Below are 25,364 nucleotides of genomic sequence, written 5' to 3' on the forward strand. Positions count from 1 at the left end.
TGTGGTGGGAAAATATTTTAATGGGGCTTCTTGTTAGTGTGATTGTTCTTGAGATGTAGCACCAGTATTAAAATACAGTGGAATGCTCACCATGTGCATCTCTCTACTAGACAGTAAATAGCTCGTGGTGATCTCATTTTTAAAAATCTCTCTTTTAGACTTTTGTTTTATATAGTGATTAATAAATTGACAGACTAGTACAGTTGATGTTTACTTGAAACATTTATGCTGCAGGGGCAAACACATTACAGCACTGGATAGGCAGATCTGGGGAAGAAAGAGGAAGCAGGAAGCCATCAGAGCATACAATGCACACTGAGCCAGGAACATGCATGGTAGCTCATGACACCCAAAGTCAAGCCTACCTCCTGCCAACAGTTCACAGCCAAAGGGTCTAAGTCTGCAAACCCTGACAATTTGTAACTACTCACATGGGAAAGTATTTGCAGTATGGCTCCGTGAGCAGACAAAATATAGGCATAATCTGGCAAAAGGAGGAGGTGAAAAATGTTAACGTTTTCATTAGTTCCATTCTTCTGTCACTTGACTACCAGTTGTAGTACATAAACTTACAGCAAACATATTCCAGTAACAGGTTTATTTATACAGTAGCGTGTTTAAACCCAGTTTTATAAAGAGTGATAGAGAATTTCTATGCAACATAACAAGGATATGCTTTGATTTAGTAGTTCGGGTGTTAATGAACACTGACATATTTGCACATTACAATACTTTAATAATCAAATAGAATAAGAAACCTACAATTTTATGGCCAAATCTTTTTATACTACACTACACTTGATCTTAGCCAAAAGGGCCGAGAAGCGATTATATACCTGTATTTTTTCAAACCCAGTATTAAATTATTTTTCCTTGACAGTAAACTCACAGTTGCACCAGTGGGGGTCCTTGTTAAGCTTTTTCCCACTGTTAACACTTGTTCTTCTTACAAAACCAGTCATTATTGTAGGCTATCTTAAATGTAGGCTTAAATTGTAAGCTATCTTAACTTCCTTGTCAGGCAAAGTGGAATAGCTCCTCCTCCTTGCTCCTCACATCACAAACACATCACTCAGCTAAGAAGACAGAACTCCTCAGTTCAGCATTATGCAAACCCTGCATGTACACTGCAGTTCTGCACTTCTCTGGAGAATTTATACAAAGTTTTGTATGAATATAACCTCTAGGACAAGGTCCTACAGGAACAAACATACCCTGCAGAGATGATTTATGCAGATGTCTTGATACGGCATTAGCATTAGTTATGTTTGTTTTTTAATATCACTATTCATGTGAATCACGAAAGGATACACAGCTATCTGTGCTAACTGAAATGCATATCTGATTTTCAATATACATATACTGATGAATCAGTGGCATGGCACTTTCACAAGTGTAAATTACATTGTCTGGGCCAAGTTGGCATATGGATAGTTTAGTTTTGTTTTGCTTACTCACAATTCCTGCTGAGTGAAATTCTGATCCAACAGAAGTCATCAGGAGCCCAGCCTCTGATTTCGCATGGTCCAGAACTTCCTATCCTATTTTTCTAAATGTCTACAGTGGTGGGTTTTCCAATTCCTTTTACAGAGCTGCTATGTTACAGTACTTCTTTTTCTCAGACAATTGTCTGTCAAGTGGTTCCGGCTTTTGTTGTTTAATTTCTAAGTATTACAGATCATATGTAGTGGAGAAAAACATCACTGTTTAAGTGGTTTCTTCCACAGACTAAGGTTTCACTAGTATTAGAGAAAGTTGAGAAAAAAGCATTCTTTTGAAGGTATCTAAGATTCCCCTTCTTTGTTGGGCCATCCTATTCTCCCTCTGCAAGCATATACTAGTGAAAATGATAAACGTTGTCTCTAGCATTTGTCTTCATGGTTTTGGTGTTGTCATTTAATGTGGAATTTATCTCCCTTCAAAACTCACAGTAGTTTCCGACTTGGCTGTAAGAAAAGAAGAGCAATCCGCAGTGGTGAATCTTTTCACCAGTACGGATATATCCCGGAAGTTTGTTTTACAGCTCCGTCATGGGATGAAGCTGCCCTTAATATAGATGTAGTCCTATGATGTTAACATACTTCAAGAAGAAAAGAATTTCGGAATAAAGTAAAGACTGAGGTAGAAATTCTCTCCTGTTCTGGATTCTGTTATGCTTCTGTAAGACAGCAAAGTACAGTGCTCTAAGGAGACCCTCTGAAATCTACAGGACTTCACAGAAAAAGAGCTAATACAGGGAAGGCTATCTGGCCTGGGTTTTGGTAGAAGATCAGACTGTCTTACTGATCATCATCTGCTCTTCTTCCAAATGCACAGGTCACTGCCACCTTATAGGTTCTGAGTACCCTCTTTTCCAAATGTCTGGTTGAAGACAGCAGGCCATCTGCATACGGTTATGAGGGCAGTAGTACTGTCCCTCATCCCAGAAGATACACCAGTTGTTTTCAGACTGCCTGATCTCACTGAACCTACTACCAGGCCTCACAGTGGCTTGGAAAAATGTCCCTCCTCAGGCCTGGCACTTGTGTGTGTGCTACTGGGGACAGAAAGGATAGCAGTGCAGGGACCATGTGCGGGGACCATGGTGATGTGAGGTGAAAGTGATTTCATTTCAGGAGAGTGGGATGCCAGGAGAGCACAGCTTGTGCAACAGTTCTACCAAACAACTTAATGGGGAAGTGTGAAGCGTAAGAAAAGCTCTTAGCACAGACATGCCTACACTGCATGCACTTTTTGTTGATAAACAGGATTCTTCTGCTATTATATGCTATGTAGGTTTCCTCAGTTCTTTGCTGACTGCAAGCTTGTATGTATTTGCACCTTTGTTATACACAGTGAGCAAGCAATGCTTTGAAGTTCTCAGTTGTTTAAAAATGGCCCATGCTTTTTGCATAAAAGTGAAGAGTGAGTGAGCAAAATGTTCTTTTATTCATAGTTCAACAATTCCTGGTGATTTTACTATTTGCATTTTTTAATTCTCTGAATTTAAAATAAAGAATATTGAAGGAGAAGCATAAGAATTTATAAAAATCCTTTTCAGTTACACTGAAACATGGTGCCAACATGGAATTAGAAAGAAAACAAAAGGCTTAACAGCCTTAGTAGTAAATCATCTTTGTCATATTTCATAAAAACAAAATGAAAAATTCTGTAGAAGCTGAAAAGCATCATGGAATTTCAACATCCATAAAATTACAAATGATTAATACACCACATGAAAAATTAGATTAAACCAACATTTATGACTGTATGCTTTGAAGAGTTTTTTTCCACATTAAAAAATATGGGTTGCTTTCTCTGAAAGGTTTTAAAAGGATTTTTAATGAGACTGTTTAAGGCAACTTTAATGGTAGAAAGACAAGCTTCAGTATGAAGATTTGAAGATGTATCTATAGAAGTATTTATAGAAATACACAATGGATTTGATGAATCCTTTACTGGAGCATATGCAGCGGAAAGAAGATGGCTGAATGGACACAGTGAACAACATTTATTCCATAATTTGTATTCTTGAAAGGCTGACTGCTTGCCCAAAGTATGAATCCAATATCATACTTAAAGCTGGACAAAAGTGTACCTGGGCTGGATCCAGCAAGGGGAAGCCTCAGTTTTCTTGACTTTTCTAAATACTTTCCTACACTACTGATCAAGATCAAATAATGCTGCACCATCAGAGAGGAATATTTCTTGAAATGGACTGGAAGTCATTGCAGAGCTGACGAAAAGACCCAAAGCTCATCTCCTCGTTCATGCTTCCTTTCAGACTCATGGTACCAAATGGCCTCTTTAAAGCTACATCTAAACTGGAAGAGTTAGAGATGCTTTTGAATGCATGTGTGCAATTTATTTCTGGCTGTATCTTGACCTAAGAGTAGGTCAATAGCTATGCCTAGCTGTGCAAATGTGCTTCAGTTTCTCCTACAATAAAACTCAGGTGGATCTAGTCTTATTGGCCATCCTTCAGTGACTTATTCCTGCTGCCAGTAAAATAAGCTAAGAATTCTCAGTTTTCATGCTATTACATGTGTAATTTTACAGTTCACTGAATACTTGTCTATTACACCTTCTGAAACCAGAGGTTTTCATAATAGACAAGTGTTGCTTCTTTACTTCATTTTTACAATAAACCCTGCTAAGGTTTCTGTGTAGCTGCATGTTTCTTGCATCTGTGTAGCTTGCATCTTGCCTTACTCATTTCTCATTACAGATCAGAGCAATCCTCAGACTAGAGAATGCTTAAAGTGATGGACCCTGTGTCTTTCATATTTGGAATTCATAAGGTGAAGACAGCTGTATTTCTCAAACTTTGGGGAAGTTCTGTTCTCCTCATGGAGAAAAGAAAAGACTTAGGGAGAAGGAAAGTAAGATAAGAGGTAAAATAAGACAAGAGTGATATTTTTGAAAGTAATGTGATATACCTAGCTTTGAAAACCTGGGTTGTCTCATCTTAGCACTCAAAGGACCAAGCTGTAGCTTCTGAAACAGGCTCTACATTTTACTGATTTAAACTTTTTATATAAATGACCCAAATATAGCCTTCCTCAGTGCAGTTGAGATTTTAAGCGATATGATGATTGGGATATAAAATTAATTGTTAATCAGAATCAACATTAATATTAAAGAAAACAAAACAATTTGGTACTGGCAATAATGGGGATGTAAGATCAATGTAACTAAACATCCCAGCAAAGATTTTCACTAGAAGCATTATTTAGGCAAGCTTTCTATCATGATGGTAAAGTTATTCCAAAAGTGTGAGTTTAAATTATGCTGAAGACAATATTCCAGTTTACCAAAGTAAACAGATACCTTGTCAGTTGGGTTGAGGAGAAAAAATGCAATTCTCACTAGCTCCTTAAGTCTTTGTGTACTACTGACTACACAAGATGTCTTAACTAAAGCTCCATTGGTAAGTTTATAGAGCTTTGAAAAAATGGCATCCCTGCCTATGGCAGGGGGGTTGGAACTAAATGACCTTTAAGGTCCCTTCCAACCAGAGCCATTCTATGAGTCTATGGTATATATAAAGGTATAATTAAAAAAACGTATTAAAAAGATAACTTAAAACCCAGGGGAATCATATTTTTACTCCCACTTCTTCCCTTCATCCTGTACCCTCATTTCTCCAACCCTCTACACTCTTTCCTCCATCTTTCAAACAAAGATAGAAGATGAAAGGAGCCAAGTGCCCTGAGTTTCATGAGGCATCTCCTCACCATGGATGGTTTCTAATTTTAAGAGCTGTGCCATTGATCTCTGCTCTAACTCAAAGGAGGTATGTGAGAAGAATAAGGAAGAAACCTTTTATTATCTCTGGACACTTGAGCTTAGAAAACAAAGTGGCATTTAAGCTGTTTGTAGACAGAAGCAAAGTTTTCCTTACTAATCTTCAGTGTAATTGTGGGACTGGCAAAAATCTGACCTTTATTTACTCAAGAAGGTGGTGTGGTTTTTGTTTGTTTGTTTGTTTGTTTTTGTTTTTGTTTTGTTTGGTTGTTTGTTTTTTCAGTTATGTGCTTTCAGCAGAAATGGAGATCTATCATAGGAGTAATCTACCTCTCCTAAAATTGAAGTATACTGTAACATGTGGCTCAAGCCATAAAATGTTGGCTGATTTATCTGTGTAGATTGCATTTTTTTACCCTTGTGATTTGTTAAATCAGTTGTTTCTCTTGATTTGAGAATGAAAATTCCTACTTGTTATACTTACACTTAAGGTATTTACTGCAGGACCAACATTGTCTGACAGAAGCCATGGTTCTGTATCAGCTACTGGAACCGATGAGTGGTTTCATCCACGAAATTACTTTAACTAGCCCATATTCATTTCTTACACACTAAAATAAAGTAGCAATCAACTTCTGGTTTTCAGAATAACACTAAGTTATGAAGCCAGTATTGCAGTTCATTGAAGTTTTTGTTTATTTGGTTTCTTGGTTGTTGTTTTTTTATTTTCCTTTTTTCTTTTCTTTTGGTTTGGTTTTTTTGTTTGTTTGTTTAGTTTCTGTTTGCTTTGTTTTTAATTAGAGACTTCCAATGATGCAAACTTAGCCTCCTTTTACAGTAATTTTAGCTTAACTATAATCACTATACAGAATGAAACAACCACTAAACCTATAGATGTATGAAAGATTCTTGTCTTTCATGTATTTATAGTTTTCTTCTTCTTTTCTCACCTTTTGACATGTACTTTTGTTGTTGTTGTTGTTGTTTTTCTTTTCATATATTTAGTATTGACAACTTGTATAAACACTAGGGAAAATACTAGTTTAGGATTCTTGTGGGGATGGAAGAAATCTTGCTGACAACATTAATCACCTGCTTTATCTGTAGACAGAGGATTTGTTTACAGCTTTATGAAAAGAGATACCTGGGTAACCAAAGCTCCGTATGTATGAAAGGTCTGTCGAGCTCAGACTTTCTGTGTTTCCTTGAAAAACATAATTCATACTTTATTTCCTTGTGTTTTGTTTGTTTGTTTGTTTTGGTTTTGTAAAATTGTGCTAGAAATATTTATGCACATTACAAGAAATAAACTTTAACCCACTGATGTATGAGTAAATACCAGGGAAATTTCAGAAAGTATTATTTTATTAAAAAGCAGCTTCTATATTAGGAAAGTACTAATGCAATTTTTTTATGGCATGAGTTGAAGATTGCAGAATTAAAACTAAAAAATCCAGAGAAACAAAACAGAAGAGGATCTGGCAATTCTTGAGACTAAAGTAAAGCATGGAGAATGGTACTGAATCATAAATGAAATTCTATTAAATATGAATTATTAATAAGCTACCTAATAATCTTAAAAAACTGCCTGAAAATCCTAATTTATTTGTAAACATGCATATATACATATATATATATTTTTTAATTTAGAGAATTATAATGTGGACACTAAATCTCTCAGACATTAGTGTACAAACTACAGATGTGGTATTTGTTATACAAATACGATACATATCGAATCACTTCAAACAGAACATGATCACAAGAGGAAAAAATATGGGCCAATGTCAACACCCTTTATCTCAATATTATAAATGTCACCAAACTCAGCTGTTACAAGAGTGCAATTCCTCCTTCCTTGGACATTTCTTACAGATGATAATACAGGCTGCAACTATTGCAGAGCCTCAGAACAATTCAGACAAAGAAATTTCTCCAACTGAAGATGTGATTTAAGTCTATTCTTCAGGTCTGTTCCTCCACAATTAAAATCTGCAAGAATTTTCATTGCCAAGGACTTTCCAGAATTAAAATGACAAGCATTATTTTTCTTTACTCCAATTGTCATCAAAATATTGGTGATAACAGGGAAAAAAAAAAAACACATTTCTGCTTATACAGGCTGAGGAAGTTATTTTTGTGGTTCTTTCTTTTGATGGAGGAAATCAACCTCTGCCACAGGGAAGTAGGTGAACTCATCTTTTCTTGCTGTCACTTGGTTGTATGTTAGGGCAATATATTGTTTTGCTTTTCCAGACTAATTCACTTGAGGATAATTCCTGAAGCAAACGTTATGCTTCCCCTAACTGTTTTCTGATTTTCAGAAAGTGTTAATTACTTCACCAGTACCTCTCCTTCTAGAAATCCTGTTTGTTTTTACTATTCATTTAAAACTTTGTGCATGGTACTGAAGAGGATAAGTGGAAAGGTTCCTGGATAATTCAGCAAACTACTTCACTTTCACTCTGTTAATCTGTTCCTGCTGGAACTGTTTCATCGTGACAAAACATTCTTTAAACTTTCAACTGGGTGCAAAGTTAAGACGTAGATGTTGTTACCATTCGTTTTGAGAAGTGAGGGTACCTGGAAAAAATGTGTGAAAACACCTCTGCCATGTCACCTGCAAGGTACACTGAACTTGGCAGAACAAAAAAAGGGCTTCAGCACTTCCCACCTGCCTCCTTATCAGGAAAGTCACCTCTGGCTTTGCATAATTAACCACATATTTACACAACTAAAAAATCATCTCCTCTTGCTGCCATCTGTGGTAATATCAAGACTTAAGTACAACAAAGCTAGAGCAAAGCCATGACACCACATATTTGAGCATCATCAGCATAGTATATGTTGCCTAAGATATGGAACCATCTATGGAATTAGTCTGGAAAAGCAAAACAATATATTGCCCTAACATCAATTCTTTTTTTTTTTTTTTTCCCCAGTAGGTGGTATTAAACTCCATCCATAATAAAATGAAGTTACTCCCGAAGTTGTTACTTGTTTACAGAAATGAAAACTAAGGAAAATTGTTACAACTGGATAAAAAAAATAATAATAAAAAAAAAGGAAAAAGAAAATGTGATGGTGAGAACTACTATAAGGATTTTACTGTTTGTTTGCAAAGATTGAGTAAATTGCAAAAAAGGCAACGAAGCTGGTGAGGGTTCTGGAGAACAAGTATTATGAGGAGTGGCTGAGGGAGCTGGGATTGTTCAGCCTGGAGAAAAGGAGGCTCAGGGGTGACCTTATTGCTCTCTATAGGTACCTTAAAGGAGGTAGGGTTTGGTCAATTCTCCCACGTGCCTAGTGACAGGACGAGGGGGAATGGGCTAAAGTTGCGCCAGGGAGGTTTAGGTTGGATATTAGGAGGAACTTCTTACTGAAGGGGTTGTTGGGCATTGGAATGGGCTGCCAGGGGAGGTGGTTGAGTCACCATCCCTGGAGGTCTTTAAGAGACATTTAGATGTTGAACTCAGTGATATGGTTTAGTGGAGGACTTGTTAGTGTTAGGTCAGAGGTTGGACTAGGTGATCTTGGAGGTCTCTTCCAACCTAGACGATTCTGTGATTCTGTGTTATTATGCACAACTCACAAGCTGAGAGCAGTAAAACTGTTATTACACTTTGCACAAGTACACAGGTACTGTGCATCTCTAATACACAATCTGAAGTTCGTTTATTAACAACCACCCTTGTATAAACAATCCACAGAGTAACCTGACTTGTTTTCACTTGTTATTGATGATCTTTCAAAACTCAGAAATTGCCTCCTCTTCCATTTCCTACCACTGAATTCTTAGGTAATCACCTCATCAATAGTTCTCAATGAAAATAATTGTTTCCAGAGCAAAACTCTCCCCAGATTTTAGGCCCTGTAAATTGGTCCCTCTCTGGGCTTCAAAAGTGTGAATAGTAAAAATAATAATAATAATAAAAAGGTTCAGTATGTGCATATGCTTTTATTAAGTCAGAAGTGAAGAAAAGTTTTCCCAGAACAGGATATGGGGCAGGGAAAATGAAACACAGATTGTCATCTTTTAGGATATGTATTTTTTTCTTCTGACATGAAGCTCAACCTTTAGTCTCATTTTCATAGCAGAAAAGGCCCTTCACATGCTAATAAGGTACTCGCATTCACAGCCAATCCCAAGTGTGGTCAGCTACTGGAAAAGATGAGGAGCAAGAGAGCGTTGTATGTCTTTCAATGTACCATAGAACAAGGGGTGAAGATTTGCATTAACTGCTTTGTTCTTTCCTCTCATATTAAGCCGTGGTTCACATCCCATGGGTCCCTTTCCTGAACCCTCTTCTCTTCACTGTCATAGCAAAGATGCTCTGAAACCAGAGCTGAAACAAACACCTGTACATCTCAGAAACAACTTAGGAGCTGTGGCAGAACCTATGCCATTTCATTTTAATTCTTGAAAAAAAAAATGTTATTAGGAAGAGAAGAATACAATGGGAGAGGTATCAAAAAAGATAAAGGTTTAGGAGAGCATGTTTTCCTTGATGGCACTCTCTGCCTCCTATTATAACCTACTTCGGCCTGCTTTGGAGACCATTGCTCAAAATGTCCTTTTCTTGTCTTGGAATTCCTGTAGCCCAGTTGTAAACAAATGTGTAAACAAAGAAAAAAGTGCACATATGTTGTTGCATCAGTACTCGATGCTTCACACACAGAAGTCTGTCTGACTTGGGCTCTTCTTCCCAGAAAATGGAACAGAGAACTAACTTAAGATCTACTTGTCTGATACGGAAAGATCAGCTGATGGCAGTGCAGGCAACTCTCATAGCTCTTGATTTATCAACATTATTCAGTTATCTGAAACAAGGCCATGTGGCCTAGTTTCACACTAGCATCTTCTTATCTTATAATTCGCAGCTTGTGGTTTTAGAGAATATTTCAAGCGGTTGCTTTTCTATCACGTCTCAGTTCCATCACCTATATAACCCTGTGCACTTACAATACTAATGTCTAAAGCTCCAGATACTCATCAGTCTGATTAATGTTAAAGCTGAAGTGCTTCCTTCCAAGTGAAAAGTTTGATTTCAGCAGATGGATGACTGTGCCACAAGAGAATTATATCAGTAATTTGTTTACGTGGGGCTAGCTTGTAAGATCTCTGGGGCAGGGACTGTGTCTGCCTGTGTGTTCACAGAGTACAATAAGCCCCCAACCAGAATATATGCATTACAAATACATGTCTGTAAGTAACCAAATGTAAATATAATAACTACAGAATATGTTTATCACCTCACAGACAGAAAGGAACAAATTTACATTTTGCTGGATGTCCTAAGATTTCAGTACATAAAGAATGACTTAACACTGAGCTTGCCCTCAAGATTAGCTCACAGACACGTGAAAAACAGACCCCCTAGGACTGTTGTTTAAATGTCCTTAAAATAACCTAAACAGTTTATTTCTAATTTGTATCTCTGAGATTCAGGATTAAATCCTCAGAGTAACTAACATCTGAAAAGTCTGGTCAGGAATATCCCAATGAAAAACAACTTTGTAATACTTTCTGAAAAAGAATGGCAGGCGTCCCTGAATGCTGTGCACTGCTTTCTGCCTGTTACCATACTCTAAGTGCTAAAAATAAAATAGCAGCCTAAATCGATATAAATTTTTGGAACTGTATCTTACAATTTCAGAAATGTCTCAAGACTTTGAATATAACACTTTAACAGGAGAAAGGAACTTGTACTTTGAAATAAACCAGTTTCTTCCAAAAACACTCTTTGACATCATTTTTTTGGAATCTCTGCTTTTCATTTTATAGTTTTTCTGTGTTTCCTTCCTCTATTGCACACCACCTGCAAATAAATGAGTGAAATTGCCTGAGCTTCATTTAATCTTATACTACTAGGAGAATTTAATTCAATCAGGTTTCTGGAAGAAACAAGGTTATTTTTAGTGTAACAGTAATATATAATGTAATTTGTAGCATCACTTTGCAATGACATTTTTATTTCTATCAAAGACGTGAAAAAGCTCATGGTCAATTATGCCTTACTGAATATACGTTATTACATTATAATGCAATACAGCAACAATATGATGTTACAGTGTAGTAAAAAAATTCTTGGCATGAATTTATATTTGAGTTTATTGCATAACCAGCTCAATCCTGCTGACAATGAAACTGATGAAAGTTTTGCCATTGGTTTCACCAGAAAACAAAACTTGCCTGATAACTGAGTAATAAACACCAGTGCTCACTTACATAGATCATTTCTGCTTAGCAACAGTAACATGATTATATCATGTCTTTGATTTATATTACCTATATATGTAACTATTTTCAAAATGCTAGGTTTTATGTCTGGCAGAATTTGACGGTGTCTTAAATAGATTTACAGAAATAGTGAGGCGGCCATACCAAAGTTATTCTGTTGGAAATGTATGTAAATAACAAAGAGAAAGCTTAAAAAATGGCTGAAAATTCCTAGAAGTAATCAGAAAGTCAGGAAACTACATTTAACATGAAATCAATTAAAAAGCAAGTACAAGGGAATTACACTGTGCTGCAGAACTAATGTCTAATGAAACAGATATAAATGTTCACATTTTTATAGATCACTCAAGGATTGCTCTTTATTTTATTTGTGATGATGTGAAATCTGCAACAAGACTCAACTGCCAGAATAAACATGGATGAGTCCAGGGCACACCCGCAGACCTCCCAGCGTGCTGAGGCCCTGGAGGTGAGGTGCTACCAGCCCTGACAGCTCTCCCACCTCCCCAGCAACATGACACAATGCTGTCTGTCTCTGTAGCAGGTCTAAGAGTGACTTTCGGGCTACACCTGCACATGTAAATGGTCCGGGGATTACTCAGCCCTGAGGCCATCTGCCACAGCAGTGTTCCTTTAAGGCTAAAACTCTCATCGTTATTAAAATTATATTAAAACCCTCATATTCTCCAACACAGGATGGTTGCATCAGACAAAGCACTGGGACTGGTCTTTGGCCTGTGCTGCACCCTGAACGTCACCAGGGCATTTTTTAGAACGCTGGTTGATGAGAGCAAAAAGCACACCAATAGCCAAGCTAACAGATCTGTGTGCGAGCCCTGATTAATGTAGGCATAGCTTTTGTGTCCCATGGTGACAAGGAAGGTGTGGCTCATCATAAAAATAGATGACCCAGAAACTTTTCTGGGTAAGCTCCATATATTACATCCATGAAATTTCCATGAAGTGTGAAGGAATGGTGTCTTGCTGCAAGGAGAGAGTAGGTCTCTCCCAGGAAGGAAAGAAAGATCCTGGTATAATTGCAGAATACAGAATAAAAATTATTAGGCACACCTCATTCTGCCTGCACAGCCAACTGGAAAATACAGGTTTTCCTTTGCACCTAGCCAGCTTTATTTCAGGCAAGCTTTAAAGACAAAACTTCCACTACTATCAGTGAGACTTTTGTCTGTGTATGGGATGCAGAGCAGAGCCCTCTCCTGGTAAGCACTGAAGATAATTGAGGACACCCCGGCACTGTGTTTGGCACCATCCACAGCACATATCTATGTGATGAAGTATTGAACGTAGGCACTCAAAATAAAATATTAGAAAAGCTCAGCTATTTGGAGACATGAAACCTTGTGACTGAGGTCAGGTTTGTTTGGATTTAAAAGAAAATAAATACGGAAATCTAAATAACACTTAAATGATGGCATACTTGAAAACTGAAACTGAAAAATAGGTTATATAACATACTTAAAGGCACAGTTGGCACTTCAAACTCACAATGACTAGCCAGTTGTAACCTGCTTTTGAACCCACAGCTGAACCCTGGATGTCAAATTACTGAAAAGGGTGGGCCACTTTCTTTTTAAACCTGAAATCTGATAACCATGGCAAAAGAACCCCCATTCATTCTTTCTTTTTATGACTATAAAGCCATGAAGCACCAATAACAACCTTAAGTATACAGATCCACAAACTTAGCCTAATTAACACACTTGTGGATTTCATTCTTGATCCTGAAAATTAACAGCCATATTTCAAAGCCATGCTTTTGTAAAATAAAATTCGCAACAGGTACATAAGCTAGATTCAATATATGATAGACACTTAAACAAATCATAATAATGATACATTGCCAAAATAGTAGCAGTTGGTCACTCGATTATCTTAGAGTGTCTAAGTATAATCCCTTAAAAAGAAAAAGAAATATCAACCAACTAAACAACAACAAAAAAGACCCTTTTGTTACTGAGATGCAATCTAAAAGCATATTGGTTTTGTTTCAAAATTATTTATAAAGATTCTAAACCTTACTGTTTGTAATAACATGTGCAAACATGATTATCTGGAACCATACTATTTATGGCTGTATCTCATTAGTCTTCACAAGGTAAGGAGGGTTGGGCCTATGATACTTGCATGGAAGACCTGCAAGGAAATTCCAAGTTACTGTATGAAGTGGTATTTGTACAGGGCAAAATTCTTCTGCTGACTCAGTATTGAACAAGCATGAAGTATATATGATCACAAATGCTGTCTTTATATAAGAGGTAAAACCAAGAATATCGAACACTTGCAGTCATTAAACACCCTATGGTACTTTTTGCAAGTGTAGGAGTGCCTGGCCAAATACCAGTCTAGATAATTACATCCTGCCTACTTACATTCTTCTGTAGCTTTAAATGGATAAGGTATTATTCTTCTATTCTTGTGTAAAAGTGGATCCTACAGCCCTTCCTTGGGCTCCGCTAGAACTATTTCTAGCATGACCTTCTCCACGCAGGGCTCTATATGGTCACACAGAGTCATTTATAAGACCCAGTGCATTGCACTAGATTTTGGACTTGGAGCCTACTGAGATCACTTCCATTAAGCACTGGAATTTTCTTCAGCCCAACGGCACCAATTTAACCAAAATCATCATCTAATTACTACCCAGAAAAGTCATATTTACAATAAACCACTGCCAAAAATTAGTGTGCATTTATGATAACAGTTTCTGCAGGACTTCCTTCAGTGCACCTGTCCCAGGCCAAAGGCCCATTGATTTTGTATGGGACCCTGCCTGCTTTCAGCGAAATCTATAGCAAAAGAGCAATGATGTTCAATGACAGCAAGTCTAGGCCCTTTAATGGGAGATTTGCCTTGTGCCAGGTAACAGCAGTGAGGTTCTCCCACCCCTCCTCAATCTGAAACCGGTTACATCAACAAAAATTATGCGTAATCTTGTTAAGTCACCTGCATCTTACATTTTAAGAGGGGGTGCAACAGATGGTTATAAGTTTGCTTTAAAGTGGTATGTCTATTAAAACATTAAAACAAGCCAGGTTACTTGGTGACAGTTCCCTGTAGCAGGAATTTGCTTCATTGAAGTAAAGTGGAAGGAAACCAGACTTCAGAAAACCTTCATTATGGTGTTCAAGTGCCTCATATTAGAGCGCTGCTGTTCACAAAAGTCCTCTCGAAAGGAATGGGCTGTTAGCACGTTTTCCTACAGAAGGAGTCTGTTAGCAAGATGGGTGCTGGTGTGAGTCACAACTGGTACTCTGTAGCAGGGCTGTCAATTGCAATTATTTTCTGCAAATCTGAGTTCTTCCCCCTGCCAGTTGCTCTCTAAACACCCAGTTTCAAAATTCACTTCATTTTTTTTTTTTTTTTTTTTTTTCTGGCTTGTCCTAGGCTATGTCAATTTGAAGGTTGGCTTTTGGGGGCTTTTTGAGTTTAAATGTTTTTCTAGCTGTATTTGTGTAGGTCAAAGATTTTTCCAAGTCTGTTCTCTTTCTGAGTGGCGACTCTCCCAAGACAGCAAATACAAGGTTTTTATAGACTTGTTTTCATGAAGTTTTAGTCATCTGAAGTCTGAAATTATTTAGGAGGAAGATGACCATTGTCAGTACAATTCACTGGATGCAAATCATAAAATTCAAAGGCAGACAGCTTCAGTCAAGTTATGCTTTGAATAGTATCATTGAATGCAAGACCGAGCAAATGGAAGGCAGGTAGGAAAGAGTCCTTAGGAGTATGCAATTCCACTCCCCCCCCCCCCCCCCCATTTCATGTGATTCACTGAGCTCAGAAGCTTCTGACGTGCTTCTTCTGAAGATCATGGCATTTCTCTGAATGTTGCTGTCATTCTCCCCAGCTATAGGGCCTAACTTCTGATTCAGCTTCTGAATTTTTGACTTTATCCCTTTGAAGAGCAAAATTACTTGATAGAAAGAGGGTGATGCAACTGGTTGAACAAGAGCCAGCCAATCCACCCAGTGAAACCCAAGAGGAAATACACGGTTGATGGTAAGAGTGTGAAAAGTGACTAGGCAGGGATTTTCCTCCCCTTATCCACACTGGGTAGCAAAGAGGACCGAACACAGCTTTTGAACTTCCAGCAGAAAAGAGCCTTCAGCTTCCAAGCAGGAAGTGTCTCAATCCGCACTGACGAGCTTGAGAGGAGGGAGACAAACGCATCCCGTAAAAGGGTACTCTGTGGTGCTCGGTCAGCCTTCAAAGACAACCAACCGTCCCAAGAAGCCAGAACCGCTTTACTGTGGTGGTTCTTTGTAGAACAAACAAGAGGGGACAGACGGGAGAAGTGAACTGCTGGCTTTGGTACCCGGACTCAAGTGGGTCAGTGCCCCAGGCCCTTCAGCTCCCTTTCCTTCCTCTGCTCCCATCAACGCTCCGCGGGCACAGTGAAGGTGCGGGGTCAGGGCACGGCAGGACGGAGCAGCCCCCAGGCTCTACAGTGCCTTGCCGAGCCGTGCCGTGCCGTGCCGAGCCGTGCCGTGCCGTGCCGGGGCGGGCGGTAGCCGCGGGGCAGCCGGGCCGGCGCCTCCCGGCACAAGTGCACGGCAGCGTCCGGGGCTGCGCTCCTCGCCCCGCACCTCCCCGCTTTCGGGACCGGGCTTTTCGGCAGGGAGGGGGTTACCTTTCCTTAGCAAGGTCCCGTCCCTTGCCAGGGAAACTTTCTTACGTGCCTGTTGCGTGAGAGGCAACTGGTTGCGCTCGCTGAAGTGCGAAGAGTGTTTGGCTTCTCCCGCACCAGCCTCCTCCTCCGTCTCCCCCACCCGCCCCAAGTCTCCCCTCCCGTTTTGCTCCGAGTTGCGCTTTATTTGTGGGGGGGGGGGGGTTGGGGGGGGGGGGGGACGGGGACTTGTAGGGGGGATGTCCTGGTTTTGCCAGAGGAACAGTGCAAAAGGGGAACCTCGGCTCGGAGAAGGGACGAGAATAAATAAATAAGGAGCGGCCATAAAATAAAGGTAGCGGCATATCCCGGCGGCTACGAGAAGGTGAGTGTCTCCCTCCCGCCCCTCAGAGGTGCCGGGAGCCGCTTCGCTGTCGCATGTGCCCGTGTCCGTGCGGATGGGTGTGAGCGTGTGCTTGCGTTTAGGGCTCATTTAGCATTGTTTTCCGACAAAACAAAACGTTGCCGCGAAACAAGCGCCGTGGGAAGGGGCCGCGGAGCCGGCTCGGGCTGTGGCCCCGGGCACCGGGCGAGCCGAGCGGCAGAAATCCGCCCTCCGGTGCGAGCCGGCTGCCTTCCTCCCCACCCGGCCGGCCCCTCCGCGGCTGCCAGCCCCTGCCGCTCCTCCCTGGCCCCCTTTCCACTGGCTGCCACCGCACTGCTCCCGGCCCGAGCCTCCCGCAGCCCCCGGAGCGGGGCACGGGGAGCGGCAGAGGGCAGCCGGCCCCTACCGGGGGGCGCCCGCCCGCTCGTCGGCAGCGCCAGGCGCTGAGCTCGCCGGCAGCAGGCACGGGGGGTGCCCGAGGGGAGCCACCGGCACCGTTCTCCGTGCCCAAATCCCCAGGGCTGCCGGCCGCTGAGCTGCCCCCCCGGGCTGTCACCGCGGCCGAGGGGAGCAGCCCCCGCAAGGCCAGCGGGACCCCGCGCCCAGCGGTCACCGGCGTCTAAAGTTTCACCCGCGTTTGTGCGAGGGCTGCTCAGCGCCAGGGAGGCGCGCCGCTGCCCTGCCGCTATCCCGCGGGCAGGACTTGGAGCGGGGCGCTCGGGGGGCCGCCGGGACCCAGCAAGTGGCGATGTGAAGTGTCTGCTGCTTGCAACGCTCCCGGGACGCACGCCTGCCCAACCCCGGGGAGCGCCTCTGCTGGCTCGAATCTGAGCACGAAATCGTGCTAGAACAGTAAGAAACCAGTGTTTTCAGTTCTCCGAGGTTTTATTTGCGGGCGTGGGACACCAGAAAAGAATTGCTAAGACTAGAAACTGTATCCGAGGTAAACTAACCAGCAGTTTAGAGCTACAGTGAGGTATGCAAAGCAAGCATCTTCTCTCACCGTGGAGTAAATATTTTTTTTTGGTCTGACCTCAATATTTATTTGTTTATTTTTTGAAGACTGTACCTTGTGTAAAGCTGGGATTCTTTCATTGTTTCATTTCCTTAACGCTCAAAAAGCAGTTTCCTAAAATTACCATGGGTTTGCCTTTTTCCTGCCAGTATTTCTCAAAAATGCTGCTGAGTTACAAATATTTGCACACCTACACTATGTATCAGATTGTGAGTAAGTGGAAATACAGATTGACGTTTCTCTATCTTCTTCCTGTCTGTTTTGACATCTAACATTAGCTGGGCTACATCTTAAACGGTTCTTCCTGTTTTCTTTTGAAGTTTCTGGTATTTGCGTTACCAAGTGGTCTTCAATCAAATTTAATAAAACTAAAAGAGGAATATGTTGACTAACCTTTTAGGTACCTTTGTTCAGATAATGCATATGCACCTATAAATAGTTATGTATGTATGGTTGTACTGCTAATGAGTTTAGTTGAAGGTTATTCTTGCAGGATTTGTGTGTATTACTGGCTTCGCAACACTTTGCAGTAGAAATTTATTCTGCCTCATGGATAATGCCAATGCAACTGATAAATTCTAAACAAGGAATTTAATGAGTACAAAACTGGTCAGTTCCCAGGTAACTGCAGTTTCCAGTTAAAATGTTTCAAACAAGGCAACTAGAAATCCAGCTATAGATAGTATCCTGTTGCATATTTTTAGCCTCTGATGCAAGCTTTCAGAGCTACTGTTTAAACTTTATGTGACTTTCATATATCGCGTTCTACTTTTTAGTCCTAGAATTAATCAATGTTAAGCACTGGAACTTGGTATGGGAAACGTACCTGGTTCAATGATGACCTGGCGGAGTTGCATAATGTTCAATACAATCTTCAAGTGTTAAAATTTAAACTACTTTTTCCTCTATTAAATATGAAAGTTAATTCATAAAGAAGAAAGAAATTCCTGGAATTTCTGTCAAACACTGTAGGACGTAACTGTGAAGTTTTTATGTGTTATCTTTTTCTTTCTTGAAAGTAAGGATTTTATGAACTCGGGGTAAAACAGGTCTCCCTTTTTATAAGGAGAGTTTATTCAGCATACTTCTATATTGCAGCTGCTGATCATATTTCATAGAGCTGTTAAAGCACTTAAAACCTAAAATTAGGTACTGTCTGGTAGTAAATATTTCAAATCACTCCTTGAAGAAATAAATAAAGTGGGCTTTAAAAAGAAACATTTTCAAATCTATCGTCAAACAAAAGTAATCTTGCTTTGCTTTTACTCAAAATAATACAATTTCAATCTAAATCACTGTTTTCAACAGTGCGCATTTTTCTTAAGTTTTCTTCATCTCCTACACTTTTCTTTTAATTTTATACTGACTTTATTTGATATCATAGTATGCTACTTTGTTCAAGCTATGTTTACTGTGGCAACACTTATATTAACAGGTATCAAATTAACTTCTAACATACCTGTGCTTCCAGTGAGTATCCTTATGATACCGGGAGCTGAAATGTAAGTTCCTTTGCTTCCTGTCATGAGTGTTCTTGTATGGCTTTTAATTGCAGAAGCTGTACACTTGCTTGTTTTCCAGATTTAAGATGAATTAATTTACAGATAAGTATTTGTATTTTTTTTCTTGTTTATCTTGTTTTAATAGTGGTTTTCTATTTGTCTTCCAGTTGAACATGGTTTCCTTATGAGTGGTTTACTTATTCATTCTCATTCATTTTTAGTATTGTCAGGATTTGCAAAAAGAATGCAAACACAGGAGTGTCAGACTGAGAGACATCTGTTGAGTTTATCGAGTGTTTTTTAAAGCTTTATGAAATTTCAGCACTAAACCAGGTCTGGTAGCAGAAACACTTCTCTGCTTTAGGTCTTACTTTTTACTTGTGAATCCAATGTTATTTCTGCTGTCTGACATATCCATAATCTTCTTGCCATTTTGCTTGAGAAAAGCAGTGTTTATGTTGTGCAAGTGGAAGAAAAGTTTTGATACTTGTCCATCAATTAAGAGGTTTACAAGTAAACTTCTAATATGTAGTATTAAGTTAATATGTGATATTTTCCTTTTTTATATTTAAATATTGTGTAAATGTGTGTTCAACTTAACCTTTCTGTCATTGAAAAGCGCTAATTGATCTTGCTGGCCCTGACATAATAGTATAGTTTGATATTTGAAACCATTCAGCTTTGGCATGGCCCTTTAATCACCCCTGAGATTTCAGAGCAGGGTTCTGCTGAAGGCATAAGCTGCTACTCTTTTTGAAATTAAATAAAAATGGTTATTAAAAATAAATTCTCTTTACTTGCTTTTAAAATCAGTAGATGTTTGACCTATCCGCTACAATGCGCTACAATATACATTAAAAACTTTCTGTTCTACTTATGTGTATTAGGTGACATTTTAGATGTTACTGTACAGAAATCAGATTTTTATGAAACTTTTTTTTTTTTTTTGGCGAAGTCCACACTTCTGTGTTGCACTGTTACTAAATCTATCATTAAATCAGAAGTGCTTAAAGGAACTTAGATGCACTTTGCAGTGCAAAGGAACTGATATGAAGAGTGCTTATCTGTCAAGTAAAGAATAAAATTTATTTGAAAAGGCAATAAAACTTACATTTCAGACCACATTGTAGGTTGTAATATTGCCAGAAGGATTCCTTTTGGGATGCCTGTATTATGGGACCCTGGTGAAAAATATTTTAAAGTGGTTTCTTCTTAGCATCTCTAAGCCCAAGAAATGTGATGAATAGGTGGCCCACCTTTTGCTTTAATAGTAAAAAGTAAAATTACTTTGATGATTGATTACCCTATATCAAAATGCATCACTGGGTAATCTCACTCACAGGGCTGTCTATATGCTAGCTGTCAGATTTTTGAGCAAAATATCAAATGCTAATGGCTGTCTGAGGAATACTAATGTTTAAGCATTTTATTTTCTATTTGTTTTAAATTTCTTCACCATAAGGGAAGATTATCATAAGAAGTGATTATCTTCAGAACTTTCAGAGATTCATATCCCAGTGAGATTAGTATATATTTCGTCTTAAGCTATTACACTCAGGTACTGGACTAAATTCTGATATGGACTGTTACTACAATGAATTTTTAAAAGCCAGATTTTGGAGGTTTTCTGTGCCTAAATTCTTGTGAGGGTCTGTGTCCCTTTTCTAGAATAAAACGAATAATTGGCAATTTTTCCTTAAGCAGCTGTCCACAGAAGTACAGCACAATGAATAACATGTGTAGGGTTGTTTAATTGTATGTAATTTAAGTGCTGTCTCTGAAGAACAGAGTCTGTCTGGGCCGACTGAATACTGTGTCTCTGCACTGGGGTTGCCTCCTGGACTATACAATTTGACTGATTTGGAGCAGCAAACTGCAAAAAGACCTCCCATATGCAAATTATTCACTTATGGAAGACTAACTCTCATATAGGTGATAACTTTTTACTTACTCATTTAAGTTAATACATACTACGTTTTTTGGCAACATTAAAATTTACTACTATTGCGACGTGACTCAGTGTAAGTTGACATTGTCAGCAGCATAAAGAATTACCGCTGCTTTTTTAAAAAAACTGGGTAGACACAGCAAGTATTCTGCTCTTGACACATACATAATTAAACCACAAAAACCTACATTAAAATACCATGAAGGGTCTGATTTAACCCACAAAAATAAAAGAAATACAGAGCTGAGTTTGCAACTTTTCAAATAATTCTTCTCTATGACTATGTGTATGTAACTATTGAAATCAATGCTGGTGCATGAGGTAATTGGAAACTTAGCTTGATGTTTTGTGCCAGATCCTTTGCTGTTGCAAATTGAAGTAGGAATGTTGAAATTACTGGAGCGGTCTCACATTATGCCAGATGAGTATCTAGTCCTCTATTCTTAGAGCAGTCTGTTATTTTTTCGGGTATTGTAGTATACTTTGTATGTGTGAGATCACATGCACAGAGGAGTAATCCCACAATGCTTAGAGAAAAATAGAGGAGGGCTAGGTAAAAAAGTCAAAATCATACATTCATGTTTTGCTTTTATTCCCCCCCTTTTAAGGCATTTTCATACTCCTGTGTTAGAATATATATGTATATATTTTTTTAATAACACTTTATAAATGACCACAGAAATATCTTTTGCATTAGTTTTATTCCTGAAAGTGATTCTGTTAGAAATGTTGTCAATTGACTACGTTCTTTTAATTCCTTTTAGGCAACTTTGTTGCTCATGGAACTGAACAGCCGGATTGCATTTACTCAGGGACATTTCATGAATGCTAAGTCTATTCAATGAAAGGTGTGAAGTCAGTTTAACATGTTAAATCCCACCTGGATGTTCCTTTTTATTTACTGCAGTATATTCCCAGAGAACTGCAGAAAATGAAGGTCACCGTGCTCCCACGTGAGAGCAACTAAACAAGACTCGGTATGCTTCAGCTTATGCATACTGACGTCACACTATATGTGAGGTCTTTCTTCCAACTCTCCTGAGTGTCCCAGCACAGACATGGTTTCACAAAAACAGGCATAGCTCAGACAGATTATGCACATTTCCCCTGCCAAGTTCTAGCAGTGCAGCTCAGAGTCAGTCTAATGTTCCTGTTCTGGTCTTCTTAATACAGAGAGCTAAGGAGCTGGAAACTAACGGGGCTGAACAGCACAGAGGTTTTACAAACTGAGTAATGGTATTCTGGGAAAGGGTCTCCAAAATAAAATTTTCAGGTTACCCTGAGGCAAGATTTGGAACTGTGGTAGGTTTCCAGAGTGGAAAGATTCAAATGCTTTTCCACTGAGCCATCCCACATGTCTTCCCACCCCACAACCTTAATCTGGTGTGGTAGAAGGAGCTGTAGTAATGTTCATGTTAATTTGGTTATTGCACCTTCTGAGAAGCATTTTTTGTTCAAAGCATGCTGAGCTTGCAGTGCAGCAGTATTGCTGGTAGTCAACTGCAATGAGAAGAATAGCATCTTTCACCTTAAATGGCCAGCTGTGTATTTCCTAAACATTTCTGTTAGCTATTTAGATATGATTTGGCTTGCTTTCCAATTCTGTGATTAAACTATACTCTAATTTCTCCAAGGACTAGCTGAGTAGTCAGCAGATTTTTGGTTTAAGACACAAATGAAACAGAAGGAGCTTAATCCTTGACAGTTGTTGTGAAACTACCCTGCTTGTAGTCTTAAATCTACATTCAGGGAGTCCATGATTTCAACTGTAGCTAAAGAGATGCTGTCAAATCAGGGCTAAGACTCCAGTAGACAGACTGTAGGGTCTGTAGGAAGAGGAGCATCTGTTTCCTTTGTTTTCATGGTGCCAGTTCACTAGGGGCCTTGGTTGGTACAAGCAGTGATACCAGTAAGCTGCGACTAGTTCATGTGCGTGGCTGACTGTACCTGAAGTTTCTATGTCTATCCATTTTCTTTGGCAGAGCATGGAAGAGTGTGAAGCTGTGGTTTCTCATTCGGTGGCAGTGCTTCTTAAGCAGCCCTTACCCCTCCTCTGCTGGCCACTCATTTAAGCTGGATCCGTTCCTCACCATGGTTCACAAACAGCTGTGCTGGCACGATGCAAAGGTCGGAATGAGTGGCAGCACCCACGCTGCTGAAACTGGCACTGGTGCTGCAGAAATACTTGTGGAACCACAGCCTTGGTTACCTAATCTGCCACCTCTATTAACTGAAGTGCGGGGTCAAGTCTGTGGAATAGGTGGAATTTTTCAGAATGAAAACATTGTCTATAAAAGCGATCGCTTGATACTTAATCAAAAGTTGTCATAAATGTGTTCTTAACTAAAATTAAAGTTACTGCAAATAATTTGCTATACGTGCAGGTTAAAACAATGGAGAAAGTTTAGGTATCTGTGAAGGGGATGGCTGTGATGTTCTCAGAGGAATGCAGGAAATCAGATGTGATACCAGAATACATAAACTTTCCAGATCTAGACACTGGTGCCCAAAAGCAGCGCTCACGAGGGAGAGGCAGAGTGTAAATGCACTAGCATAAAATGCACTAGCAGGAAAACATCATCTCCAAAGTCTATAGCATTCACAGCTGGTTGTGTTCTTTTACCACTATTCCTGTGGAAAGAGGTTGAATAATTTCTAAAATATGGCCATTACTTAGCTGTCACTGTAGACAAGTGCTTAATTTATGGCAATGATTTTTTATTAGTCTCCACTGTCACAAAGTATTAACTTACATGCTATCACGTTCCAAATGCCTTTTGAAAGTTGTTCACATATAACACTGAAATGTGCATAGTATACCGCATCACAGGCTTATGAAAACTTGATCATGCCAAACTAGCAATATTATTTTTGATGTGAGTACAAGTTCTAGAGATAAGAGTGTAATACAGTTCTGTAAGGTTTTTGACTTGACATGACTTTTTGCTTAATAAACCTGAAGGATACAAAACCAACTCAACATAAATGAAATGGATTAAAAAGGAAATTAAATATAGAGTTCAAAAATACTTACTTGCTAATGAATCTTAAAGGAGGGCACTATTACACAGAGCCTTTCAGGGGTTAGTCATCAAATCAAAACTAACTACTGTTTTACAGGTGATACAAAAACTAGTAAGATTGTGTGAAGTGGTATCTTTTATTAGTTCATTTACTGACCTAAGAGAGAATTTCTTGCAAAGTATGTTGTACTTCTGTCAATAGACTGCAGTACTGCGACTACAAAGATTGAGGGAAGAGTAAACAACAAAGAGAGCAGAGTGCTGATAGAGTCTTCTAGCTTGTTCAGTAAACTCAGAACAAGCAGACAGTTTGTGCTTCAGTATAAATCAGCGGTTTATTTAAATAGAAAAAAAAAAGCAACAAAGAAACAAACAAACCTAGAGGCCATGGCAAATGATCAGATTAGTGTCAGAGCCAAAAAAGGAATGATAACTGTTTAAACGAAGAACTGCATGGAGCAAGAGGAGTGACATCATCTGCATAGGTAGTATGGGTGCATCTACTGTTGGAGAGCTGCAACCTCTTCTAGCTTTAGAAAGGAAGCTAGAAAAAATGGAGAAGACCATAGGAATAATTAAACAATTGAACAGCATGTCTTCCAGTGAATGATCATAATTTGACCACAACTAGCAAAAATCTAAGTAGGGAAAAGGCAGTGTCAAAAATGTAGACTGCATGGCACTTTTAATATTGTTTTTAACATTTTCTTTGTGATGTACAAAGATGGAACATAAGAGTTTTGCTCCTTTTCATTCATTGCTTTCTGATTGTTTCATTTTAATTTGACAGGCTTGGTGCTGCTGTCGAGATTGGATGAGTAGTGACTGTCCTTACCTTGGGTATGAAAACACCCAAGGTGGGTGCAGGAGCAACCGGGGGGATGCTGCCAGCTGGGAGGCATGGGCGAGCTGCCTGCTCCTTCCTGCACCCAGATGTTCTGAGGAAGCCTAGCTATTGTTTGGATTTCTTCTATAGCTAGCATTGCATACTCATTGAAGCATGAGACTGGTGAATACAGCATTGAAAGTGTGGCGTGATTTTTAAAAACAAATAAGATGTATAGATAGCATGCTGTCACAGCTTTCATTTTCACAAATGATTGGATTCTCTGGCTTAATTTGATGTATAAAACTGCTGATTGCTTTTACTGGAGGATGTGCTTCTTTTTAAGTTCTCCCAAATGATAAATATGGTTTCTGTTTTAAAAATAATCTTTATTGTTAACTTATGCTATTTCTGTGTCACAAGGTGATTTATTGATTTATTTATTTATCTATTTATTTATTTGTGTGAGAGGTAGATTTGACAGATCTTTTGGGGAGAGGAAATCATAAATAATTAATATTTTCAAGTTGACAGTGTCTCATTAAATATTCTGGCTGACCAAACATAGCTT

General features: G+C 39.2%; 1 protein-coding gene across 16 annotated transcripts in view; it reads left to right on the plus strand.

Annotated features, from left to right (window-relative positions):
* Positions 1-15,397: 15,397 nt before the first annotated feature.
* Positions 15,398-25,364, plus strand: part of EYA4 (EYA transcriptional coactivator and phosphatase 4) — a 158,749-nt gene continuing 148,782 nt past the window's right edge. For 10 of the 16 annotated variants that reach the window (XM_035538366.2, XM_035538373.2, XM_050709633.1 and 7 more), the window contains exon 1: positions 15,398-15,817. The gene's annotated coding sequence lies outside the window, so the exon portion shown is untranslated. Of the gene's footprint in view, positions 15,889-16,372; positions 16,480-17,047; positions 17,332-25,364 lie in introns of those variants that run through there. The other 6 variants (XM_050709628.1, XM_035538372.2, XM_035538367.2 and 3 more) reach the window with 5 other exon arrangements.

This window comes from Cygnus atratus, chromosome 3, assembly GCF_013377495.2.
Source record: "Cygnus atratus isolate AKBS03 ecotype Queensland, Australia chromosome 3, CAtr_DNAZoo_HiC_assembly, whole genome shotgun sequence".
NCBI lineage: Eukaryota > Metazoa > Chordata > Aves > Anseriformes > Anatidae > Cygnus > Cygnus atratus.